At 39.9% G+C, this 26,452-nt stretch overlaps 1 long non-coding RNA gene across 2 annotated transcripts; it reads right to left on the reverse strand.

Moving 5' to 3' along the window:
* Positions 1 to 11,648: 11,648 nt before the first annotated feature.
* On the reverse strand, positions 11,649 to 19,022 carry LOC131203087 (uncharacterized). Of its 2 annotated transcripts, none has more exons than XR_009156298.1 (3): positions 18,743 to 19,022; positions 17,181 to 17,625; positions 11,649 to 11,914 (listed from the first exon to the last, which is right to left on the reverse strand). It is a non-coding gene; the product is annotated as an uncharacterized LOC131203087 (long non-coding RNA). The 2 variants fall into 2 exon arrangements; XR_009156299.1 differs by having other exon boundaries at positions 11,649 to 11,918.
* Positions 19,023 to 26,452: the final 7,430 nt, after the last annotated feature.

Here is a 26,452-nt window from a genome sequence, read left to right on the forward strand (position 1 = left end):
ATGTAAATATTATAGGTGTGCAGTATTTGGGTTTTATTCATCCTAAATTATTCTTCAATACTAAACATAATGAAGAGAATATATAGACAATTGACATTAATCATATAAGACGAAGTGTCAAACTCAAGGCCCATGGGCCAGATCCGGCCTATGGGATGTTTAGATTTGGTCCACAGACCGCCCTGGAAACAGTGAAGGACTGGCCCATGGTGCCTCTACCAGTGAAAATGGAGCTCTGGAGGGCCCTCCCAGGCTCCATTTTCGCTGGGAGTGGTTGCAGGAGACCATCGTAGCTAAAAATGGAGCTTGCAAGGGCCATGCACAGCCCTCCCGACTCTGTTTTTGCTGGCAGAGGGTTGCAGGAGGCCGTCACAGCCAAAAACGGAGTTCAGGAGCCCATTTTCACTGGCAGAGCACTCAGGCTGCCACAGGCGCCCCTGAGATGAGTGATGTTGAGCTGGTCATGCTTACACTGGCCATGCCCACCCCAGATCCCTGAGGTCAAACACAACCCTGATGCAGTTCTCAGTTAAATTGAGTTTGACACCCCGATATAATATATCCAAGCAGATCACTATTGGTGCGTGTTCAAAATTTATTATTTTAACTTCATTTCTTGAATGAAATTTATTCTGTATAAAATAATGACTATATGTAGCAGGCCTGTCAAACTGGCAGCCCGTGGGCTGGATGTGTCATGCGCAGACCATGCCCACCAGAGCTCCACAAAGGCAAAAAATGTCATGATACGTCACATGACGCGATCAAAATTGACATCCCTGACATGTAGGTTTAGATATGGACATAGATAACATACATATACATGCAGTATTAAATAATTGGTTCCTTGGGCATTAGTTGGCAAAGGCTGTCATATATTTGCAAGTTCAGACATTACATTAAAGCAGTTTTTAATTATGACTTGCTGAATAAACTATAATTGCTTGAATCCACCCATCATGTAAAGCCATAATGTTTATTTCACAAACCATGACTGGTGTTTCTTCAACACAAGAAGCAAAACAGGCAAACTACATTATTGATTAAAGTGATGAATGAGCCACTGATCTACTGTCTTAGCAATGGAAAGGAATAGATCTGTGGTTAATGGCTTAAGGAAAAAAAAGATTGCTTTTTTTCTTTGGTTTTTGCCTTTTCTCCTTCTCTCTCTTTCCCTCTTTCCCTTTGTACATGCCCACCTGGTTTTTAGACTTGGAAGAGCTTATGGTGATTTAATATATTATGTGACCCCATTTGTTGTGAGTTAATCAAGTGTATTACGCCATATGTGAACTGAGCCAGTGAGTAACTTCAGGGCTGTGCAATTGCTTGATCCTGTCTTTCTCCTCCAATTTAAGCACTGTATATTACTGAGTTAAAAATAAAATCCTTTGTCGTCTAACAGTTGCCACCAATACTTCAAGAAAGAAAGAAACAACATTCTTCAGTTAATATTTCCCACATCACATCTATATTTTCCAAATATTCCATGCTGTTGTCTTATGACTTATGCAGAAGAACTGACAAGTGATGATTCCTTTTGAGAAAACAAGGAAGAAAATTCTGAATTTTCAGGGTTCTTTCTTATTCTTCTCAATTCCTCAATAGTTGATTAAAATAAATAGGTTTTATTATTTTTATGTTTTTGCTGCTCCCACCCCACGAATGCAGATTTTTTGAAACCAAAATAAAAAAATTCTTGTAATATCAGTCACTAAGTTCCAGAGAATTGATTACAAAAATAAGAGATTCCTTCAGGAAACATTTCAAGTTCTGTCATTAAATCTGATTTATAAAAGATAGGGAAAGATCTTCGCGCCAAATATTTTTCTCTGATACTCTAATCAGGTACAGCAGAACTAAAATTCATATCATAATGGAGGACAGATTTCAAATACAATTGGTTCACATTCTCCTTAAAATATAACTATGTGACTAATTTGACATTGACTGATTACGTAACTGTAAATATTAATTTTTCACAGAGCTGATCTTATACAATTCGTTAGAAACAATATGTACGCACATTTATACTTTTGAAAAGTCAATACACTGTAGTGGTTTATTCACTGTTCTGAAACACAATTTTCAAGTTTTCAACACCCCAAAGAAAACATTTCATGTTCTAATGTTTTACTCCAAGCTATTTAGCTCAGGTCAAGAATAAACTCAGTTGCAACAATTGATAGAGTCAATGCTCAGAGATTGAAAGCCATTTTAGATGTTTAAAAAACCCATAATTTTTTATCTGAATGGTATATTTACTGTAGATTTTATATTTGTTCCTATTTAAATTTAGAATTTAAACTTCATGGGCTACAGTGTCCTCCATTTTTTAAAATTTTTATCCTGCTTTGGAATTTCTTTTAATGAAAAGTAATATATTTTCAAATATAAATTGTATCTATTCAGGACTTGTTTTTGTACAAATAATTTTTTTTAAAAGACTGTTTACAAACTGTGTAAGAAAAAGTGCACACAATGCTGCATTTGCATTACAGAAAGAAGCTTCAAATCCAAAGAATGAAGTGTGTTTTTATAGTTGTGATGTTGTTCATGCAGCTTAGCTTGTGTTTACAATACATGCTCAACTTATGTTTTTGTTTGCTGTAGGGATTTTAAAACATTTTATTTTTTAATGTTTATTTTCATTTCATTTAGAAGAGCGGTAGGTTTTAGATAGCATAGATAACACCCAACTATTTAAGCAATTATAAAATGAAAAATAAGGATGCAAGAGATTGTTTTGAGTTTTTATTGTTCTCAGTGTTGAAATACTCAAAATGTTCTAAAGAACACAGCATTGGAAACACTGGATTTCTGAATGATGCGACTGTGTTCTTAATTTGGAACATTTTATTCTTTATTTTGCATACTGTATACCCCTTTTCTTTCTTTCCTAGTGACTTATTCCTGGTGTTAAAATGGGAAGTGGTGGATAAGCTGAAATACTACTTGTGTGGGAGGAGTTTGAAGTCAAGACTGACAACAACCCATTGATATATTGCCTCACAATGACCAAGCACAATAACACAGGGTATTGGTGGTTAACTGCTCTGTCTGGATTCCATTTCAGAAATTTTCAGCCCAATCATTGGTTTGAAAGATGGGTAAAAAAGGCCATTTATGTTAACATTGAGCCTCTCTCAGCAGAGGGGGGGTGGGCTAACACACCACTTATCTCCTGTCTACAACACAGTCCTTTCAGCAGTTCTAAGAAGATTCCAACCCCATTTCCACTCTGATATGGGCAGTGGTGGGATTCAAATGATTTAACAACCGGTTCTCTGCCCTAATGATTTCTTCCAACAAACAGTTCACCAAACTGCTCAGAAAGTTAACAACCGGTTCTCTCAAAGTGGTGCGAACTGGCTGAATCCCACCACTGGATATGGATGACTCTGCGGGCCCCCAAAGGGCCTCAAGAGCTCTTAGGCAGAGTGCTAAGACCAGATGACATCAAAGAAATACAATCCTTCCAACCCCCCTCCCAATATTGTCAGAACTAATCCCTCCATAGCCCCCACCATCCTGTCAGAACCCATGAAGTTTCTTGGATGAGAAGCAAAACGTCATCTTCTTCCTCAAGGAGAAAAACAACTATGACCCAGATGACTGAGAATCTCCATAGACATATTTACACAAAGAAACAAGTTAAAGAGACAACCCAAGAAAAGAGACAACACAATCATTTTGTAATACTGCTCTATATGTTGCTTTAGATAAAGTTTTGGACTGAGATAGTTATATCAACGCAGCAATTTCCCAGAGTAGATGAAAAATTCAGCAAAATAACAGTGAAATCCATGAAAGATGGACTTATAACAGTCTATCACAAATAGTCTAAATTAACTAAAGTCTATAACTTTATGGAATCCTATCAATATGTTCTTATGTATTTTCTCCTTATCATAAGCAGTAATTCAATAAATAAATCCATCCATTGTCTTTTAATGCCTTGAGGTATTAAGACATTGAGACGTTGAGGTGAAAAGTAGTTATAGAAATTGGATTCTTTTACTCACACTATTTTCAATCATCATATTACAAATACTATTGTCCTTACAGATGAAAAACCAATTTTGAGTCAAGTAGTGCAATTCTCCATGAAAAGAAAGAAAGTTTAAAGACTAGAGATCGTTGATTATCTGTCATCCACAGGGGCCATTGTATAATTCTGAGAAGAACTGTGTTGTTTTCATAAGAAAAGAATTGTGGGAAAATAACTGCAATGCCTCATTTAAAAGACTAGCCTTTACAGCAATAGGGTCAACAGGCACTGTTGTTTGTCTTTCCAGTCACCCCTCCATCTCTTCAGCTGAATGTCTCAACCGGACTCAGAACAAGGACTCAACAAGTTCAGAATTTTATCCAGGGGATATTCAGATAAACCTTCAGGATTTTGAACTTTAATTCAAAAATCATTAATGCCATTACAGTTATAGGGCATGAACTTCCCCTCAACAATTTGATTCAGCTTTGGTATCACTAAAGATCTGTTTGTAGGAAATGACCAGGCTGAGCCTGAGGGAGGGGTCATATGCATCATTAGTCATGAGTCCCTTCGTGCCCACCAGAGCTCTAAGTCCATCCCACCTAGAATTCCTTCTACTCTTGTCTCCTGCTAGTTTCCTTTGGCCATTAATAGTTCAGTTTCTTATAGAGAGCTCGTGCTTACAATAAAGCTTTATACCCATTTTAACTGTCTGGATCTCCTGATTTTGCTGCTGCTTGGCACTTTTCCCGATAACCCACGTTAAACTGCATTTTTTCTTAATTCACATCCCTTAACTTTCTCAGATAGAATGACGAGGTGTAAATCTTATTCTTATTTCCACCAATAACATAACCACTACCACCCATCCGATTGATTTTAACAACAGCTGTTGCTGCTGCTGCTTTGAGTGAATAATATCTCTCATTTCCTTCCTGGCAGAGTTTGGCATAAATGGCCTTTTAAATTTCTCCATGCAATTTGAGCAGACAAATTGAGTGGAAGCTTTCTCTGAAATTCTTTAGAGGAAAAATACTTTTTTTCCCCCAACAGTTTCTCAAGGACAGAAGTCTTGCTGAGAAGTGACAGCAGCAATCCTGCCGAAAAAGTCACAAAGAAGAATTCCCTCCTGAAATATTCAATAAGACTTACGGATGCATGACCAACCAAGAATGTGGCAGACCACTGAAAGCAGAACCATGGAAGTCATGCACAATTCTTGGGCACATAATTAAATAAAAGGAAGAAACATCAAGGCTATATTCTCTAAAACTCTCTCCCTGGTGTCTTTGAGCCATCTCAGCTCAAATTATCCTGCAAATGAAAAGAATTAATTCTCACATAAGTTCCCTGGAGCTTTAGAGGGAAGTAAAAGTATAGCAGGGATCTTCTCTCCAAACCCATAATGATGATGTTCCTCCACCGTGCTTGAAAAGAACTTTGACATCTAACAGGTTGTGGGCTGTCTACTAAGACCTGAGCTGCCTGTGTGCAGATCCATGACTACAGCTCCCAGTGTATCTTCTCTCCAAACCCATAAGCGTGCTAGAGAGAACACTTTCCATTTTTTTTATTCTTCATAGTTTTATCCTTTTTATTCTTTGTAGTTTGTATTAGTTTAGGTTTGTATTACTGTATTTTTAAAAAAAAACAAAAGTATTATATAAAAAAGACCGAAGCCATCATCACAAACCATATCTTCTTGACAAATATGTTCCAAATTGCCCACTGCCAAGATACAGTCTCAAAACGGTGTGACTCAACACATCACAGTTTGACTAAGAATGTGCCGTGTTTTGGATCCAAAGTTGAAAATGTGCCTGAGAGTGGGTGTGGGCTGTCATGCCACACCTGTCATCTTTCAAGAAGCTGAATGTTCCTTGGCATCATAGGGTAGCCATGCAGTTCCAGGAAAATACATATCTCAGCTGAGAAGGCACCAACAAGGAGTGACTTGATTGATTACAGCATGTATGGGCATATATCTGAAGACTTATTAAAAGACTTCTTAACTCAGACATGTATTTTTTGCAACTCCATAGCCACTAGGTGAATGCAAAAAAAGATAAAGCTTCTTTAAGGGTATGCTGTCAGGTGAGTCCCAGTCCCCAGTCTTTGGTTTTATGTAAAAAGGGGTACAGTTCTCTGATTAGGACTATTCTAGCCATCCTGAGGCATGAATAGATCATATGGTGAGGGAGTGAAAAGGCAAATCCAAGTAAGCGCAGCTATTGCCAGCTGTTTGCAAAATGAAATCCTGCATGGAGATTGGAAAGAGCGGATTCTTAATTTTCATGACAGAAGGCTTCTTATAGTACTAGATCTTACTCAGAGCATTCAAGCAATCCATTCTGCCAGGCTTTCTACTCGTCACTAGACCCACATCCTTCTTCCCAATATTATGCAGAATTTTCCCATCAATGTGCACTGCCAACAATTTCCTCAGCTTTTTCTCCTTCTCCGGTCACTCATGCTCTCGTTACCTCTCGCCTGGACTATTGCAATGCTCTCTACATGGGGCTCCCCTTGAAGAGCACCCGGAGACTCCAGTTAGTCCAGGATGCGGCTGCGCGGGTTATTGAGGGAGCGGTTCGGAGCTCCCATTTAACACCTATCCTGCGCAGACTGCACTGGCTGCCTGTTGTCTTTTGGGTGCGCTTCAAGGTGTTAGTTACTACCTTTAAAGCGCTTCATGGTTTAGGACCGGGATACCTACGGGACCATCTACTGCCAACGTCTATCTCCCAACGACCGGTGCGCTCTCACAGAGAGGGACTCCTCAGGGTGCCGTCAGCCAAGCAATGTCAGCTGGCGGCCCCCAGGGGGAGGGCCTTCTCTGTGGGGGCTCCTACCCTATGGAACGAGCTTCCCCCTGGACTCCGACAAATACCTGACCTTAGGACTTTCCGCTGCGAACTTAAAACCTACTTATTTCGTCTTGCTGGACTCGCTTAAATTTTAAATTATCAAATTGATTTTATGGGTTTTAAATGTTTTGTAAATTGTAGAGGGTAATATTTTATCTATAAGTAGCCATATCAAATAGGTTTTTTTAAGGGTTGTTCTTAGTTTTGTATTGTTGTTTTTCCTGTATTTTATTCTTGGCTGTACACCGCCCTGAGTCCTTCGGGAGAAGGGCGGTCTATAAATAAAAATATTCTATTCTATTCTATTCTATTCTATTCCTTGAGCTATCAGCTTCCCTTCTAACTCAACAGTTACAGTTCTGACCGTCTTCTTCCTTGTCCTTCTGTCTTGATGTTTCCTTTTTGTGAAAAAAAAACAGCAACAAACTAGAATGGGACAACTTGTTGCAGCTAACTCACTCCAGTCATCTTGCCCTAGCTGACTTGCTCTGGCTGACTTACCCCAGGACAACTTGCCACGGGACAATTCATCACAGGACACCTGAAGAGAGGGACAAGTAGAACTGCAGTTCACCCAACCTTTAGGATTTCTAACTTGAGAAGTTTCAAACCTAGCACAAGACAAGGCCTTCTGCAATTCACTTGTCCCTCTCTTGAGTTACCCTGCATTGAATTGTCCTGCGGCAAGTTGGCTGGAGCAAGTGATTGGAGAGATTAAGAGATTGTGGCAAGGCATGATGGGATTCTAGCTGCAGGAGGCAGACAGAACAATGCCCTTCCTTGATTTCTGGAGAAAACATAGCAACTGTCTTTGTAATGCTTCTTCTGCAGTCCAAGCCTTGTCTATAGTATAGTTTCCAAAGTCCAACTGATAACTCTAGAACAGGGATGTCAACTGTGGTGGGATTCAGCCGGTTAAACCAGTTATTAAGTTGCTGGCTGGCCCCTCCTCTCCCCGCCCCATCCAGGACTCCCCACTTCCCCCATTTTGGCTCCTAGGTAAGTGCAGGGAGGCCTATTAGGCCCAAAATAGGGCACGGGTGTGTGTGGTGCGCCCGCTCTCCTTTGAGGCCCATTTTTGCTCCCAGGAGGCTGCAGGGAGGCCCACTAGGCCCAAAACAGGGCATGGGAGAGGGTGCAGTGCGTCACCCCCACGGCACATTTTTGCTCCCAGTAGGCCACAGGAAGCCAAGTGCTGCCTGTAAAACCCCCTGGCCATGGCCACCATGGTCACACCCACCCAGCCAGTCATTAGAGCAAAGAACTGGTTGTTAAATTATTTGAATCCCACCACTGGGTGTTAAACTCAGGTCGTCAAGGCAGCTTCCCATGATGTATCGGGACTTTTTTCCCCTTCGCTAAACTGGGTATGGGTGTGGCCAGTGTGTGACGCATCTAGCCCATGGGCCGGAAGTTTGACAGCCCTGCTCTAGTAGGTGACAAAGAGGTGCTCAGAAAAGGACAAACACCATCTGTAGAAAATGATTAATCTTGGAATTAATTTTTTTTTTTTTACATTTATATCCCGTCCTTCTCCGAAGACTCAGGGCGGCTTACAGTGTGTAAGGCAATAGTCTCATTCTATTTGTATATTTACAAAGTCAACTTATTGCCCCCCCAACAATCTGGGTCCTCATTTTACCTACCTTATAAAGGATGGAAGGCTGAGTCAACCTTGAACCTGGTGGGACTAGAACCTGCAGTAATTGCAGGCAGCTGTGTTTTAATAACAGGCTTCTTACAGCCTGAGCCACACCGCGGAATTAATGGAGAATCCCGATGCCAGAGCAGCCCATTTGTGGCCCTAAATTTAACCTACAATTTGTTTTAATGCCCAATTTCCCACCCAGTCCACTTCCTAGATTTGCATTCCATCATTTTTTCTAGCAAAGAAAACTCTAATTTCTACTGTGATCTCTCTGTTCTTTGTCATTTATAAGCACAATCCAATCTAAAGCTTTGCTTAAGTCACAGTCTATCACCATAATATAGTATTTTTCTGAGATTTGGAGATTGTTTATATCTACATTTGTGATTCAGAATCCTCCTGGCAGTTTAGGATAAATCATTCTTCTAGCACAGCAATGTGACAGCAATTATTGCCATTTAAACCAGGCTATCATTAATGGTTTGAGGCAGGTGAGAATTCCAGAGGAGCCATAAGCAGAAATATATATATCTTTATTCAAGAGGGTTGAAAGATTCTCTTCTATCCTTTCTTTATGAAATGAAAATGGCAAATTCAATAGAATTATTTTGCAGTTGTGGATAATAAGCTCTATTTGTGATAGATAAATATTACTGACAAATTTAATGCCATTAAATAGTATAGGCTTGGAATAGATGTGGCAACATCAATGTTATCGTGTTTATCAAGATTTTTGGGGTGGCAGAATAGCATTGTGGCCAGAAATGTACAAAAAACTGAATAAGATTTAGAGGGATGTTTACATTTGGTGTTTGACAGCAAGAACTCTTCTTGGCTTAAAAGTTGTCAATATATGTGTTACCTGACCAGCAGCAATCCTGTGCAGCTTTCTCTCAAAAACTAAATATGCCAAATTTGTTTATGGAAAAGTAAATATGATGGTCTTCTGTTAAGCCAGTTCTCATTTTTTCCTTCATACTTGATTATGCAGCTGCAATAAGAGCAGCTGCAATAAATTTATAAAAGTCAATCACTAATGCAAGGTGAAAAACTGCTTCCAATTTCTTTTTTAGGCATAATTTTATTAAGAATGTTGATTCCTATAGTTAAAAACTAATACAAACTAAAGTTAGAAATAGGGAATATAATAAAGACAAGAAATATATTAAAAAGTGACTTCTAATCTTCATCACAAGTATAAACATAATATATTTAGAAACTATTAGCATCCCTATTAGAGTATAAATAGATATCTCTTCATCCTGTATCAGAATGAAGAGCTATCTATAGATAAGATATATCACCTATTGATATCTATTATCCATTATCAGGCCCAAGGAACCTGACCAATGGTGGGATTCAAAAATGTTTACTATTGGTTCTGTGGCATGGCTTGGTGTGGCTTGGTGGGCGTGGCTTGGTGGATATGGCAGGGGAAGGATACTGTGAAATCTCCATTCCATTCCCACTCCAGGGGAAGGTTACTTCAAAATCCCCATTTCCTCCCGATCAACTGGGACTTGGGAGGCAGAGAATAGATGGGGGTGGGGCCAGTCAGAGGTGGTATTTGCCAATTCTCCAAACTACTCAAAATTTCCGCTACGGGTTCTCCAGAACTGGTCAGAACCTGCTGAATACCACCTCTGAACCTGACACAAGAGTTGCGACTGGGTGGTTTCTTACTTATAGACAGACATCTAGCCAGACTAAAACATTTAACTGCATAACTTCTAGACATACCCTACAAAGTATCTGTGGAAGAGAATATCTGTAGCTCAGAACTGAACTGTGAGGATATTCTCTGAGCTTGGTTGTTTTCTTATAGACATTTCAGACTAGGCAACATCATCTAGTGACTTGCCCTGTCAATGTTGCCAGGAGTGGTCTTGGTGTTTCTTGATGGGGTTGTTTTTTATTGTTAGCTCATTTGTCTCAGTTGGTATTTCCTTCATTGGGGTATTGTTTACTTCCTGATTGTTGGTCCAGTGTTAATATTAGAGTTAAATTCTGCTCATCTGGATGTTGACTGCTGGTGAGGAAGTGGTTTTTGTCTTTTTGTTTCCTTTGGGTTTTTTTTTATTGTATCTTTTGAATGATATATACTAGGTATTGTTTCTTTGAATGGTATGAAGATATTATTTATCTCTATTTGAAAGATGGTTTCTCTCTGATCTCGTGTTCTTCACAGTGGCTGTTATCTTCACTAGTTCACATAGATATCCTCACTCAGCCATGACTAACACTGGAAGACTTAGGATCTGATTTCTCTTCGATTCTTCATAATTACATCTCACCGATTTCTTCAAGACTTTAACAAGTTTCTTTTATAGATCCAGTAAGAAAACATTTTCCAGGTCATTCCCTTAATTTATCATTTGTATTTCCCTTTTAATTTTAAAACCTCACCTAACTTCTTTTGTATATCTGATAAACATCCTTCTCCAAATCATTCTCTTGGTCTGTCATTTGTAGTTTCACTTTTGGTATTTTGTCTTGTCAGATTAAATTTGTTCCACATCATTCCTTCATTATCTTTTGGACTATCTAGAAGGAGTCTTTTGGATTGCTTCTATCCATAGAAGCAGATATCATTACTCAGTAGTGGGTTTCAAAATTTTTACTACCGGTTCTGTGGGTGTGGCTTGGTGGGCATGGCATGGCTTGGTAGGCATGGCTTGGTGGGCATGGCAGGGGAAGGATGCTGCAAAATCCCCATTTCCTCCTGATCAGCTGGGACTTGGGAGGCAGAGAATAGATAGGGGCAGAGCCAGTCAGAATTTTTACTACTGGTTCTCCGAACTACTCAAAATTTCTGCTACTGGTTCTCCAGAACTGGTCAGAATCTGCTGAAACCCACCTCTGTCATTACTGATACTGATGATATTGGCTAATTCTGGCTCCATTCTTCAAAGACCTCCTTTAATATTTCAGATATTGTATTAGCATTCAGTTTCTAAAAAAAATACCCTTATTATGACTTACAATTAGGATAGCCAAATGTTTCCTACAAGAACCTATTTACTTTTATGTTCTTTTTAATTCCAAAATCTTACAGTAACAGTCAATGTTCAAAATTTATCTGGACTCTTTTTTAAAATATTTATTTTATTTTGTTACAAACATTTTATCGTTCATTAAACAGTGTGTCAAAAATAGATAAATAATGAACATGGTTGATTTTTAATGGTTATTGCACAAAAAATGTACCCAGACAAAATTTATCTGGACTCTTAATCTGTTTACAACTTTCTTAGATCTAAATTACTGTCCTGCAGTTTGCTAGTGAGCAGCAGTGGTCCAGAGCAGGTGGGTGACCTTCCATCTTCTTCCTATCCAGACAGGTTCCTTAGTCTTTGCTGAGGTCATCAGCTCTGCTTTTGTGGAGGCATCTTCAATTCACCATACCTACCTCAGAAGTAAAAAATTTGGTTTCAATTTCTCATGTATATTTTTGGTCTGCAAAATACCTCAGCAAATGTATTCTTTCTGTTCTAACACAGCAAAATTGTCCTTAAATAAGACTCACTCTGCAAAGGATGTGGGAATTTACAACAATTCTGTTGGCAGATCACATATAGTCTATACATATAAGGTTGCTCATCTATCTTAAATCAGTACTAGCAAGCACTCTGCATTTCCCCCACTAAGTTGCAACAGAAATAATGTGAATAAATGGGAGAAGAGAATATTCAAAAGATTGGAAGGATAGACAGATGAACATTTTTCAATTCTTTTTTCACTTCAGCTCTATGGCAACTGTTTCTGCATGCCAAGAGGTATCAGTAGGATTTCCTGCGGTGTATACGAGAAGTAGTAACTGTAGTAACTAATACTTCTTTTGTTAATAAGATTTTTTTTTGCAAACATGCCCATAAATGTATAAAGACAAATATAGCCAGCTTAAGAATCTGTTAGCAGAATCTTAAAGAAAATGAACATGGCAATTTTGTAATACATATATGATGAAATTATAATTGCATTTAAGATACATGTAATGTGGGTAGCTACTTTTTAGGCATTTAAATAGAAATCTCTAAAAATCTTTAAAAGCAAGTTAAACCAATGTGTCATAGAGCAGGGATGTCAAACTCAAAGCCCGCAGGCCGGATCCGGCTCACAGGGTGCTTACAACTGTCCCACAGGGCCAGCCTGAAAATACCAAAGGACCAGCCTGCGGTGCCTCTGCCAGCCAAAATGGACGACAGAGGGGAGGGGCGCATGCAGTCCCCCCATGGCCCATTTTTGGCCTCCATGGCCTCCTGCAGCACTCTACCAGCCAAAAATGGGCCCCATGGAGGCCCCATGAGGCCCCCATACAGCCCATTTTTTGCCTACCTGGCCTCCAGCAGCACTCTGCTGGTCAAAAATGCACTCCACAGAGTCCTGCAGGAGGACCGGATTGGACTGGATTAGAATTATGTGGCCTCAGTTAAGTGCCTGATCTGGATAGAAAACAAGCAACATCCTATGTTAATACTACAATTTAATGGCAGATTTTACATACTGTAGGCCCATTTAATCTACAATCAACAATCTGTACTTGATAGCCATTTCTATTTACTATCCTGGAAATTTACCTCTGCTGTTAGATCTTGTATTACCATGTTATTTATGCTATTGTACTTTTACTATTAGTTGAATAATAAAAATACAATAGTATAAATAGCTTTTCTGCCTGGAAAAGCAATTTACTATTAAACAATGGAGTATACGTTTAGAAATAAAACGTTTAGTGAAGTATGAAGAATAAGTAATTAATGTTTGCCAGTAAAAGAGATAGGAAAATGGTTATAGTAAAGAACAGTGGAAAGAAAGAAATGGAAAAATGCATCTTGAGCTTGTGTCAAACACCCACCCTAACCACGCCCACCCTGATCATGCCCATCCTGCCCCACCACCCCATCCTCGGAGGTCAGACACAATCCTGATGCTGCCCTCAATGAAATCGAACGTGACACCCCTGACGTTGTTTGCTCTTGTATTATTGCGATTGAAGCTGAAGTAGTCTCTTACAGGAAGGATATTGCAATAGATGATTCTGTGTGTTAAACACAGGTCATGTCGGAGTCGGCGGAGTTCTAAGTTTTCTAATCCCAGGATTTCAAGTCTGGTGGCATAAAGTATTTTGTTGTTTATGGAGGAACTAAGAACTCTTCTAGTAAAATATTTCTGGACGCGTTCGATTGTATTAATATCAGAGATGTGGTATGGGTTCCAGACAGATGAGCTGTATGTATGTATACATATATACATATATAGATGTATGTATAATGTATATGTATGTATGTATGTATGTATGTATGTATGTATGTATGTATGTATGTATGTATGTATGTATGTATGTATAAACCATGAGCTTATGGCTTTCTCCTTTTCTGTAGTATAATTAGGTGATTATACTACTCATTGTCTTGGTGCTGAAGGTCAGAATTGCAACCTAACCTATTCTAATATATCCTAATTGTTCACAGAAGAACAAGAAAGATGATTCAGAGGACTACAGCAAAGCCTCATAAAGAGGCGTTGAAAGAGATGGAAAGGCTGAGAGGAGATGATGGCACTCTTCTGATACCTGAGAAGATAACATACAGAAGAAGAATAAGATGTGTTTTCTCTCATTCCAGGGTACCAAACACAGAATCGTGAATTTAAATTACAAGAAGGAAGATTGTAATAGAATATTAAGGGGGAAACAACCCTTCCTAGCAGACCCATTCAACAGTGAAACTACTTACCTAGAAAGTAGGTTGTTTCACTTGAGATGATCAAGCAATGCCTACAGTCATTTGACAGCAGGATGCTGTAATTTCAACTTCTGCACTAAGTAGGGTATAAGCAGCACCTTCTATCTACTTACTTTATTTCTAAGGACTCTTTGAAGGACCCAAACTTAAAGCTAAACCATGAAGTTGTTCGATTTTTTTTCTCTTTAGCCTGATGTGTGAACCCATTCAAGGAAGCACATCATTATTTAATGGATACGTTCACATGTGATATTGCTCAGGATCAAAGAAAACATTATTGTTTAGCATAATGTGTAAATCAGGTGTTGCCCAATTATATAAAAGAAGAAGTCAGGTAGATTATGTAGAAATCGGAGTTCATTTCTGAGCATGATGATGGTTTTTATAGGATTCTGTAAAGGTGTCAGTCAGAACATCACTTTTTTTCTTAACTCTTAAAGTCAGCACTATTAACCTTTCAGTTTGGATCAACTTTTGTAACCACTCCAGAAAACGATGAATTCCATTTTACAAGGAGCTGTAATGCCAGAATCTTGGAAGGCGGCCAATATTCCATTGCCACCAAAAGAATAATAATATTTAATTTCTACTAAGAATTATAGACCAATTTCTTTATTGAACAATGATGGAACTGTTATCAATTTTGGAAGGTAGACTAAAAATGTTTTTACAATAGTTTATTCATGAAGATCAGTGTTGACTTTACTTAAGTGAAATTAAAAGACGATACACGGACTACGCTGAATGTGATAGAATGTTTATCAAGCTGTGCAATCTTCTTAAGTGCCGAGAAAGCTTTTGACAATTTGAATTGGGTATTTCTGTTTGAAGTTTGGGAAGATATGGATATTGCTGAGAATTGATTTCAAGAAATCGAATTGATATATGCATCTCAAAATGATCGAACTGTAGTCAATGGTGATTTGACTAAACCATTATTGACATAACTTGAAAGGAATAAGACAAGGTTATCCTCTCTTCCCTTCGTTGTTTATTGGTTCTTTTTTTTATTGAAAAAGTTTTACAAAATTTTTTCCCCCATACATCCCCCCTCCCCCTCCCCCTAACCCTTTCCCTCCCCCAACCCTAACCCTTTCCCTCCCTCCTCCTTCCTTCCCCCATCCCCTCCCCCCCCAACTTCCCAGAGCAAATACAGGGTATTGTATCTAACAGTCATAAACTGAAATATACTAATTAACATAAACTCCCATCCATCTTCTTGAACCTCAACTCCCCTTTTCCATAAAAAAGAAGAAAAAAGAAAATATTAATACTAATACAATTACATTCTATTCATTTAAAAGCTATTTAGTATTTTGTTATTTCAGTCCAATATTTTTTAAAAAACAAATCAGTATACCTTATAATCCATTAAATTTGTATATCCATCATACATAATAATAAACATCATCTTTTTAGCTTATATAAATTTAACATTTACCTCATATTCTCCCCCTATTCCCCACACTATAAATTTCTAAACATTTTACACCCCATTTATCATACAATCCATAACTAATTATATTTCTTATCCCTACACAATATTACACTATCAAAGAGTTTCAATATATCTTATATTCCCTCAAATTTATATATCCATCATACCCTAAAAACTTTTATACTATCTAGTTCAACTATCCTTGCTAAAAGTAAATATGACTTATTCTATTCAAAAATATCCCTTATAATTTACCCTATCCCATGAAAAGAAAGTCATTTCATTTGAAAATATTACTTCTTTACTCCTTGCTCTTTACGTTTAATAGTTACAATCATACTTTGATCCTCCCCTGTGGCTTTCTGTGTTTCTTCTCCCAAAATTACAGCCCCACTTTTAGGTTGTATTTGCTTTGCTTCCTTTTCCCCTTTTTTAACCATTCCCACCTCTCCTTCCATCTTAACTTCTAACAATGGCAAACTTCCAACCTTCAATACTTTAGCATAAAAATCTCTTGCTTTAAAAACTGTATTAAGACAATATTTCCCTCCCTTATAGTTTTATAGTTTTCCCTCCCTTATAGTTTTTTAACATTTTAGAAGGAATTTCTTTCAATACCAATACCTCTTGTCCCTATATTTGAATTTTGTTTTTATAAGAAACTTGTGAAATTTCATTCCTAATCTTCCTAGATGTAAAATAAATTACTACATCTCTTGGCAAGTGTCTCTGCTTTGCAACCTATGAATTAACACGGTAAATTTTTTTCAATTTGGATTTCCACTGGTTTCTGTCCAATCAGCTGTGCAAAAGCCTCTGCAAAAATCTTTTTTAGATCCTCTCGTTTATTTCCTTTCAGACCTCTTACTCTCAATGCAGATTCCATAACTCTGTATTGCAATAAAACATGCTCTTCTTCTGCTCTCTCCGCCTTGATCTGGAGCACCTCTATTTTATTTTTTAAGTCCAAATTAACTTGATTAATTTCTTCAACTCTATCATCCAACTGCTTTATATTCTCCGCCTTGGTATGAAACTCCTCATTTGGCTTTTTAAATTCAAATTAACTTGATCGATCTCTTCCACTTTTTCATCCAATTGTTTTATATATTCAACCAGAGTCTTAACTGCTGCCACCACTTCTTCTCTTATCTCTTCATTCTCAGCTGCAACAGAATTTTTCCTTAATTTTTTTACCCCGAACAGAAATTTGAGCCTTCAGAAATTCCTTCAGCTCCACTTGTAATTTATGTAGTTGAACTAACGGGGCTCCAACTTCCTTGAAGATAGCAGGCTGTATTTGTACAGAAGCCATTTTACTTTGATTTTATAATTTAAAACAAAGTCAAATCTTTTCGTAAACACAGTATTTAAGTTGGATAAATCAGTTGTATAATCCTTCCAGCTTTCACTTTATAGTTTCTTCATATAAACGTAAAATCCAGCAAATTTAAGCAAAGTTATAAACGGTAACAGTGTTAATAAATACCTCTTTGACTTTCACGCCCGTTATACTCAGACACCATTTCCTTTCTTCTCAAACGGAATCCACACATGGGGTTGAAGTCTGGTACTTACATCTAACTTGCCTCCTGACATTGCTCTGTCTGGTTAAGTCAAAAATCCATTTAAACTCAATATTGATTGCAGATGTGATCTCAGCGTTTTGCTCTGCCAAAAAAGACAGAGGCATCCTGGATCCGGAGCTCTTTGGGTTACCAAGGTAGCTCTTCCCTTCAAGCCTCCAGGATCATTCCTGGTGCTTTTGGGGAAGCTCTACCTCCCTCTTCACCCAGGGGAAAGGTTTCCAAGCTGCTAGACAGCTGATTTTCGCTGTCTTAGCAGCTCTACGCGATCCAGGTCTGGCGGTCTAAAAAGACCATCCTCAACAACCAGCAGAGCCACAGGAAGTCTTTTATTTGGTTCTTCAAGTTCTATTAGAAAAGACAAGAAGATAGTGGGCTTAAAATTTTAAAAATAAAAGCTTTTCAGCTGAGAGATTTTACTGATGATTCGGTTTGATTTTATAAAACTGTCTGGAAAGGATGGAATTTTTGATGAAAAATTGAAAGATTTGGTGCACTAGCAGATTTTAAGATTAATAAACAAAAACAACTATGTTTTTTTTTCTTTGAATTAAATAATGTAGTTCTCACTATAGTATCAGGATAGTTTTTTAAAAAATGAATATGACTATGAATTATAACATTCTTCCATGATACTTAAAGTTCAAAGATAGTACAGGGTGTTAGGGTGGCTTAAATATTGCCAAAAACAAGAATGCAAATATACTTTTTTCAGATATGTTTAGAAACATTATATTCTAACCCAGGGTCCATTTATCCTTGTTGGCAAGGAAACAAGCTTCCATTGTACTAGCAAGCTGATTCATGTACTTATACACACAAGTTCTCCATGCTGAGAAGAGACAAAAAAATTGTTTCCTTTCTGTTGTCATGATTAAATGTTCCTTATTATTTAATCTGGAAGAAATTTCATGTATAACCTTAGCATTTATGCCAGTACACAAATGTGTTTTTTAAAAAGTTAATCTTGTAATAAATGAAATAACAAGGCCAACATGTAGGTGTTCTCTTTAAGTGCATTAAGTACCTATGCCTTTCTGCAGGCTGAATGACATCTGTAGGTGTTTTCTGTGGGTGTTCTTGCCAAAAACAGTGAAATCTATCATTTTTACATAAAAATAAGAGTTCATTCTTTTTACACATATAAAATTTAAATTATTGATGCCTGTACGATAACAGCCTTAATAGACATTCTTCTTTTTAAAAAAAAAATACCGATGGTATTTCAGCAACCCACATGCTATTTTAATCATGCAGAAAATCTGGCAGACATATAATTCTTAGGCCCTGGTGGAGTGGCTCTTTTTATTTAATTATTTCTTCCATTTGTATGGCCACCTAATTCGAAAGTACTCTGAGCAACTTACAACATATTTAAAATGAAAATAAAAACATAGACTCACTGCCTCCCCCTCCCGTTCACACTAGAAAACCCCAAGTAGTAGCTAAAGACAAGGCTTCATACCTACAAAGTGTCCGTTAAGATGAATAGAACTCACTGAATAGCTTGGTCCAATGCCCACTCGAACAGGCAGGTATTCAGTACACTTTGACAAGTCAATAAGGTTGAGATTCTCTGAATTTCTTGGAATGGAGGGATATAAACTTTTATAGGACACATGTTATAACAAATGTTATAACACATTCCTTCAAAGAAGAGACACGGAGTCTGCCAGCTCTCTCAAATCCAGTAGGGTAGACAAAATTATTTGGGGGCAGGCAGTCCCACAAATAAACAGCCCTATGTCATGATAATCAGCATCCTGAATTGCACAAAATAACAGCGTAATATAGGTGCACCAAGGCATACCCATAATTGCCACATTCTGCCAAAGGCAATTTCCAAGTGCATAGCAGTAATTCAACTGGGAGCTGACTAAAGACCAAGACTGATCAACTCCTCATCTGGGAATGGGTTCAATTGGCACAGAAGATGAATTTGTACAAATGCAGTCATGGGCATTGCTGCCACCTGCTCCTCAAGCAAGAACTGAGAGTTCAGAAATAAAAGATTTATAACACATCCAGAACTAAAGAAGGAAGGTCTACAGTACTGGGTGACCTAAAATCCACAGATTCTTCCTAGTCCTACTAGAATTGAGCATTATTTTCTATGAGAACATAATTTCTTGAATACTTACCTTTATCTTCTCATTCTTATTTTCTTTCCCTATGAGGGCAATGTAGTTCCCACATAGCAGAAGAAGCATATTACAAAAAAGTGGAAAGTTAATTTAAATGAGTTTATTCTCAGTTAGTTTAAATGAGTTTATTCTAGCACAATGACGCAATACAAGGACCTAGACTAGTTTTTGCCAACCCTATGAACTCATGATTGGCTTATAGGCAGTGAATCCTGAGGGTGAAGCTCCAAACACTTCTGGCAGGAACATCAAATTGTAAAAGGTTGGGTTAGAGATCCTCTTGTTTGTGCTCAAAATCTAAATCAAGATTCCCTTGATGTGGTTGATCAGTTGTCCCTCAGGCAGCTGAATGTAATGCAACGCCAGATGGTGAATTCCATAGGGAGGTTCCTGCTGTAAATACATTCCAAAGAAAGAAAATCTTGTACAATCACAAAAGAAGTTATTCTTTCTAGAACTGCCTAGAGTTTCTAGTGAGTTATGAGAGAAGAAGACCTCTATATTTGCTTGGTAGGAATTTATTCAGAATCAAATATGTGATTCAAACCAGGCATAAGACAAAAATAGCAAACTATTTTTTAAATTCTATAATAAAAAGGGAAAATGTTGCTTTTCATAGTGATCTGCCAATTCCCCAATACACAATCCATTATTTTTTTTAAATTATCACTTGAAAGCACTAAGCCTCATGGGGAGGCAGATAGATGTTTGCAAAATAGTAGTTAATTAATTAGTAAGTAATCCCACCCTCCATATCTGATGGTGAGACAGAAGCAAACACAAACTTTTAGTCTTTCAACCTATTTGGTTTTGTTTCTGGCATCTAAGAGGTTACATGAGCATAGAAGAGGGGTCAAACTGGATTTCATTGAGGGCCGCATCAGGGCTGTGCTTGACCTCAGGGAGTTGGTGTGGGCTTGGTTGGGGTAGGCATGGCCAGCTCAATGTCACTTGTGTTGAGGGCACCTGTGGTGGCCTGAGTGCTCTGCTAGCGAAAATGGGCTCCTGAGCTCCATTTTTGGCTGCGATGGCCTCCTGCAACCTTCTGCCAGTGAAAACAGAGCTCGGAAGACCATTTTCACTGGCAGAGGCACTTCGGGCCAGTCCTTCACTATTTCCAGGGTGGCCCTGTGGGCTAGATCTAAGCACTCTGCAGGCCGGATCTGGCCCCTGGTCCTTGAGTTTGACACCCCTGACATATAACGTAAGAATGGCACAAGCCATTTTTGGGAGCAACTAAACCTGCCAATACACACCAGGGCAATTTTTCAGAAAGGAGAAAAACCTCTGTAGGGGTGCCACTCCCTACAGCTGAGCAGAGCAGTAAATACCAGCATGCAGAAAACAAAGTGAAAGAAATATATTTTTAATGTCAGAAAATATAGCTGCTGTAGTTGGTGTATTTTTGTGCAAGTATATTTATGTTTAAAAGTTATTTTTGAGCAGGATTGCTGCTATTCCTCCAACTAAGATTTACTTGTTCTTCAGTGTATAGTATTAAATGAATCTATAAAGGTCTCTGCTTATAATCCTATCCCTCATCCTTTCTCCTTCTCTGACTCTTTCCAGACTTCTTTCCCATTCTTAAAAAACAGCACCTGATTTCAAATCTTAAAAAAAAATTGTTAGCTTTTCTTTATTAGTTTTCCTAAACCTCTATCCCTCCCTATTTTCCATTCCCTATCTTTCTTCCAGTCTGTTTGATATGCACAGCAGACAGAAAAAGTAACATTTTGACCTAATCAGCAAGTAACGAATTTTATATATGGTTTCTACAATGTTAAAAAAAAACTGTGAAAATTAAACTTGATTCAGTTCATGATCCAGAATGGTCAAAATTAAATTCAATTCAGGATTCAAAGCCAAATCAATTCAAACCAAGCTGTGCCAAGATTAGATAAGGGGGGGAAAAACTTGCACTCCAGCTTATATTGGGCAGCATTAAAATATAACAGTAAAACATAGGAGATCGAACATTTCTCTTGGAAGGGAATGAAAATAGTTGACAATCCTGACACTCTAGGATACGGGTGTCAAACTTGCGGTGTCATATTGCCATCTCGTAACATATTGCAATGTTTTTCCCCTTCGCGGAGCTGGAATGGGCGTGGCCTGCTCATAATGCATCCGGCCCACAGTCTGCCAGTTTGACACCCCTGCTCTACGGTTTCATCACAAAGACTTTTCAAAATACTTATTCTATCCCATTTTTTAAGACAGAGAAAATGTGATTGAGGAAAGCACACCATCTTCAATTTATTCAGGAAAGAACATAAATCTTCCTAATTAAACAATTAGTTCAGATAGTCCTCAACTTACACCACAACTGAGCCCAAAATTTACATTGCTAAGTGAGGCAGTTATTAAGTGAGTTTTGCCCTATTTTTATGACCATTTGCCCCAGTTGTTAAGCAAATCACTGCAGGTGTTTAGCAAATCATGAAGTTGTTAAATGAATCTGGGTTCCCCCGTTGACTTTGTTTGTTAGAAGCCAGCTGGGAAGGTTACAAATGGTAATCACATGACTGTGGGATACTGTTACTGTCACAAATGTATGTCAGTTGCCAAGTGCCCAAATTCTGATCATCCAACCATGGGTCGTAAATGTGAAAAGTCTGAAAAACAGTCATAAGTCACTTTTTTTCAGTACCATTGTAAGTTCAAACAAACACTGAATGAATGGTTGTAAATTAAGAACTACCATACCCTAAATTTCACAGAGAATAAAAGCTAAACACTTATATTCCTAACTCAGTATATCTTGGTATATCTTGGCTCTTTCTAATCAGTGTATTTTGTGGGTACCAGGAAAAGCTTATTGTTTCTATTTACTCTTAAGCCTCAATAATATGAAATCTCCTAATAAGGAGTTCTTCATTATTGATGGTGGTGGTAAGGTGTGGTGCCAAATTGGGCATAATGCATTGGCAAATCTGTCTAACTTAGGTAGGATTTAGTTGCATCAGGATTGTAGCTCACTATCTTTCGCATTATAGTATATCTTCTAATATGTAGCTATAAGTAATTAAACTTTCTGGAAAGATGTGAAAAAACAAACAAACGAACAAATAAATGTTAAAGATACTTGAAATCAAGTTTTTTCTATTAGTTAATATATTTTTTCCTCTTCTCAACCCTTCAAAGGATAAAATCATCAAAATGAAAAGTCATTAATTTCCTATAAGAACCACCTTTGGTACAGTTTGTCTCCAATAGATGAAAGGGTAATTAAAGTCCCTCACTGAGTTTACTTCATGCATCTGTGAAACATTTGCAATATCTTTTGCAATAAGCACTGTAATGTATTACTGTAAGTTTTGGCGGGAGTTTTAGGCGGGAAATATCTCGTCTCTGATTGGATGCAGCCTCAGGCTGAAGTGTATATAAGGAGAGGTTTTTCTCCAGAGTTTTGCTGGGTCACACTATATTAAAGAGCTGTTGTCACTAACCTGGTCTCCTGCCTCGTCAATACCCAAACATAACATTGGCGACGAGGATGGGATTTTGAGGCAGAGCACCAGAACAGAGCTGAACTCACTACGAGACTCAAACCCAGCAAGGTGACGGCGAATGCAGCGATGACCGGCTACACGCCACCCACTCCGTTTGACCCTGCCCAGGAGACATGGGGAATATATATGACCCGTTTCGAAAGTTTCCTGGAGGCAAACGAGCTACAGGGAGTCTCAGACAACCGCAAACGGGCTTCCTCCATAAGCCCCTGTGGGTCCGCAGTCATCGCCGCCGCAGAAGCCCTAGCGGAGCCAACACCGCTACACTCCGTATCGTGGCAGACCCTTCAGACCCTCCTGAAGAATCACTACGCACCAGCCCCGTCCAAATACGTTCGACGGTACGAGTTTGGGGAGCGAGGCAACAAGAAGGCGAGTCTATCAGCGACTACATGGCAGCCCTGAGACAAGCCTCCAAGCATTGCGAGTACCGCGATCTGGACGAAGAGCTGCTGGAACAACTTATACGGGGGGTCAGAGACATCCGTTTGAGGAGATGGTTGCTAGCCAAGAGCAACCTGACATTGGCAAACGCCTGGACGAAGCCAGAGCCCATGAGATGTCCAACCATGCAGCAGACACCTTACAAAGCGACTCACGCCGATGGCGGGCGCAAAGCCGAGCACAGTCCACCACGAAGAAACCTATCGTGAGTCAACCAGCGAAGAGGAGGAAGAAGTCCACTACACCGAAAATCGACAAGGGAAGACCCGGAGGAATGCGGAAGTTGCGGGCGACATCAGCGCCAAAGATGTAAGTTCAGGGACGCCATTTGCCGGCGGTGTGAAAGGAAGGGCACCTGGCTCAAGTCTGCCGAGCACCCCAACCTTCCTCCGAAAATTCAAATCGCCAATCAGAGCGGCTCTGAGCCAGAGATGCAAACCCCACATTCCCGCCGAAATTTCAAACCAGCCAATCAGAGCGCGAGATCGGCGAGGCGACCCGCGATTGGCCAGGAAAGAAAGAGCGCGAAGTCAAACCGAATGACTGTTACCATAGACCACACAGCTACCCGCATCAAGAAAAGATCTTCACAAACCCGACAATTGAAGGCGTACCGTGCCGACTGGAAGTAGACACAGGATCAGCTATCTCAATCATGTCCTGGGACACTTTTGTGAAAGCCTTGCCACACATCGCAAAGCGCAAGCTACAGAAACAACGGCCCGGGTGCAGGATTACCAGGGCAACCGCATCCCTGTTCGAGGACAACGACCGCCGAGGTCAAGTACGGGACATACGAAAAGACCCTGCCCATCACGTTAGTCGAAGGAACTTTGCCAAGCTTGTTGGGGCTAGACTGGTTCCGGGCGTTGGGAATGGGGGTGACTGGCGTCCACCGGACCGGATGCAACCTGCAAAACACCCTAATGGAGGAATTCGCAGACGTATTCGAGGACCGTTTAGGCAAGTACAAGGGACCCCTATCTCCTTCAATTTAGACCCCAAATAGCTCCCATTAGGTTAAAGGCAAGGAGGGTTCCTTTGCACTCAAACCTAAAATCGACAAAGAGTTAGATAAATTAGTCAGCCAGGGATACTAGTGCCAGTTGACCATGCCAAATGGGAGACGCCAATCGTCACCCTATAAAACCAGACGGGTCCATAAGAATTTGCGCTGATTACAAGGCTACCTTGAACAAAGCATTGCAAAAGAGCGCCTACCCAGTTCCAGTAGTGCAACACTTATTGCACTCACTAGGGCACGGACAAGTTTTCGCCAAATTAGACTTGGCACAAGCGTACCAACAGCTACCCGTAGATGCTAGCACAGCTGAAGCCCAGACCATTGTAACGCACCGGGTGCCTTTAAATGCACCCGGTTACAGTTTGGGGTGAGTGTGGCCCTGGGCTATTCCAAAATTTGATGGAACGACTCCTACAGGGTTACCAGGAGTCGCCCTATTTCGATGACGTGTTGGTATCGGGAAGAATTTAAGAACTGGGGAAGCGATTGAGGAAAGTTTTGGCCATTTTCCGGTCAGCCGCCTGAAAGTTAAAGCAAAAATGCCAGGTGGGGGTCGAATCTGTTGAATTTTTGGGATATAGGATAGATAAAAGGATTCACCCCACTGAGAGCAAAGTCAAAGCGATAAAGAGAGCCCCAGCACCCAAAAACAAGACAGAGCTTCAGGCTTTCCTGGGTCTGGTAAACTTTTATGCTGTATTTTTAAAAGACAAGGCAACCGTTGCTGAACCGCTGCATAAATTGCTTGGAAAAACACTGTTTGGTCTTGGGGAAGTCAGAGAATAGGGCATTTGAGGCAGTAAAAGTTTGCTATCAAGCGATAGCCTGTTAATACAATACAACAACAGACTGCCGTTAGTATTGGTTTGTGATGCGTCCCCTATGGAGTAGGAGCTGTACTTAGCCACAGACTCCCAAACGGCACTGAAGCCCCTATAGCGTTCTATTCACGAGCGATGTCCCCGGCTGAGAAATTACAGCCAGCTAGATAGGAGGCTCTTTAATAGTGTCAGGGTGAAAAATTTCACGAATACGCTTTTGGGAGACTTTGAAATTGTCACTGATCACAGACCGCTATTGGGGTTACTGGCTGGCGACCGCCCAACGCCAGTAGCACTCTCACCTAGACTGACCAGATGGACTATTTTTCTGGCCGCCTACTCCTACAAACTACAACATCGGCCTGGAAAGGAGTTGGGGCATGCGGACGCATTGAGCAGATGCCCATTGCCAGGGAAATCGAGGACCCCACCCGGGCACCCCGTTCTACTAATTGACTCTTTGGACTCTGGCCCAGCCACATCTCAGGAAGTGGCTCGGCCTCCTACCGGGACGTTGTTTTAAGAACTGTAATCGGTTGGGTTCAAGGGATGGCCGCTGCGCGGCGACGTTTTAAGAGTTTGTAAAGAAAAAGGGAATTGTCTGTGCAAGGGGTGCCTGCTCTGGGGGATAGGGTGGTAGTGGTCCAGAAACTGAGAAAAAGTCCTGGAACTCCTGCATGAGGGTCACCCAGGAATTGTGAGGATGAAGGGTTAGCCAGGAGCTATGTCTGGTGGCCCCTAATGGACAGGGAAATCAGTGACAGGGTTGGCCGATGCCAAGTCTGTCAGGAATCCAGACCACTACCACCCACGGCCCCAGTGTTGGAGTGGGAGAAACCCCAAGGCCCTTGGTCCCGCATACATATTGATTTTGCCGCCCTTCCACGGCCAAACATTTCTAATTGTGGTGGATGCATTCTCCAAATGGCTGGAGATCATCTAATGAAATCCACAACCGCTGGAGCTGTCACTGCAGCACTAAAACACCTTTTCGCCACACGGGCTACCGGACACCATCGTGTCCGATAACGCCCACAGTTCACCGCAGCATTATTTGAAGGGTACCTGGCTGAAGAGGGCATCCGACATGCCTCTCAGCGCCTGCTCCACCCTGCGTCGAACGGCCTTGCTGAACGATTTGTTCGAGTGCGAAGAGGCGCTGTCACGGCAGCCCCGGGATTGGCAGTCACAAATCGACGCATTCCTAACTGTCCAACACAGGACCCCTGT

The sequence above is a fragment of the Ahaetulla prasina genome, chromosome 8, assembly GCF_028640845.1.
Source record: "Ahaetulla prasina isolate Xishuangbanna chromosome 8, ASM2864084v1, whole genome shotgun sequence".
NCBI classification, from domain to species: domain Eukaryota; kingdom Metazoa; phylum Chordata; class Lepidosauria; order Squamata; family Colubridae; genus Ahaetulla; species Ahaetulla prasina.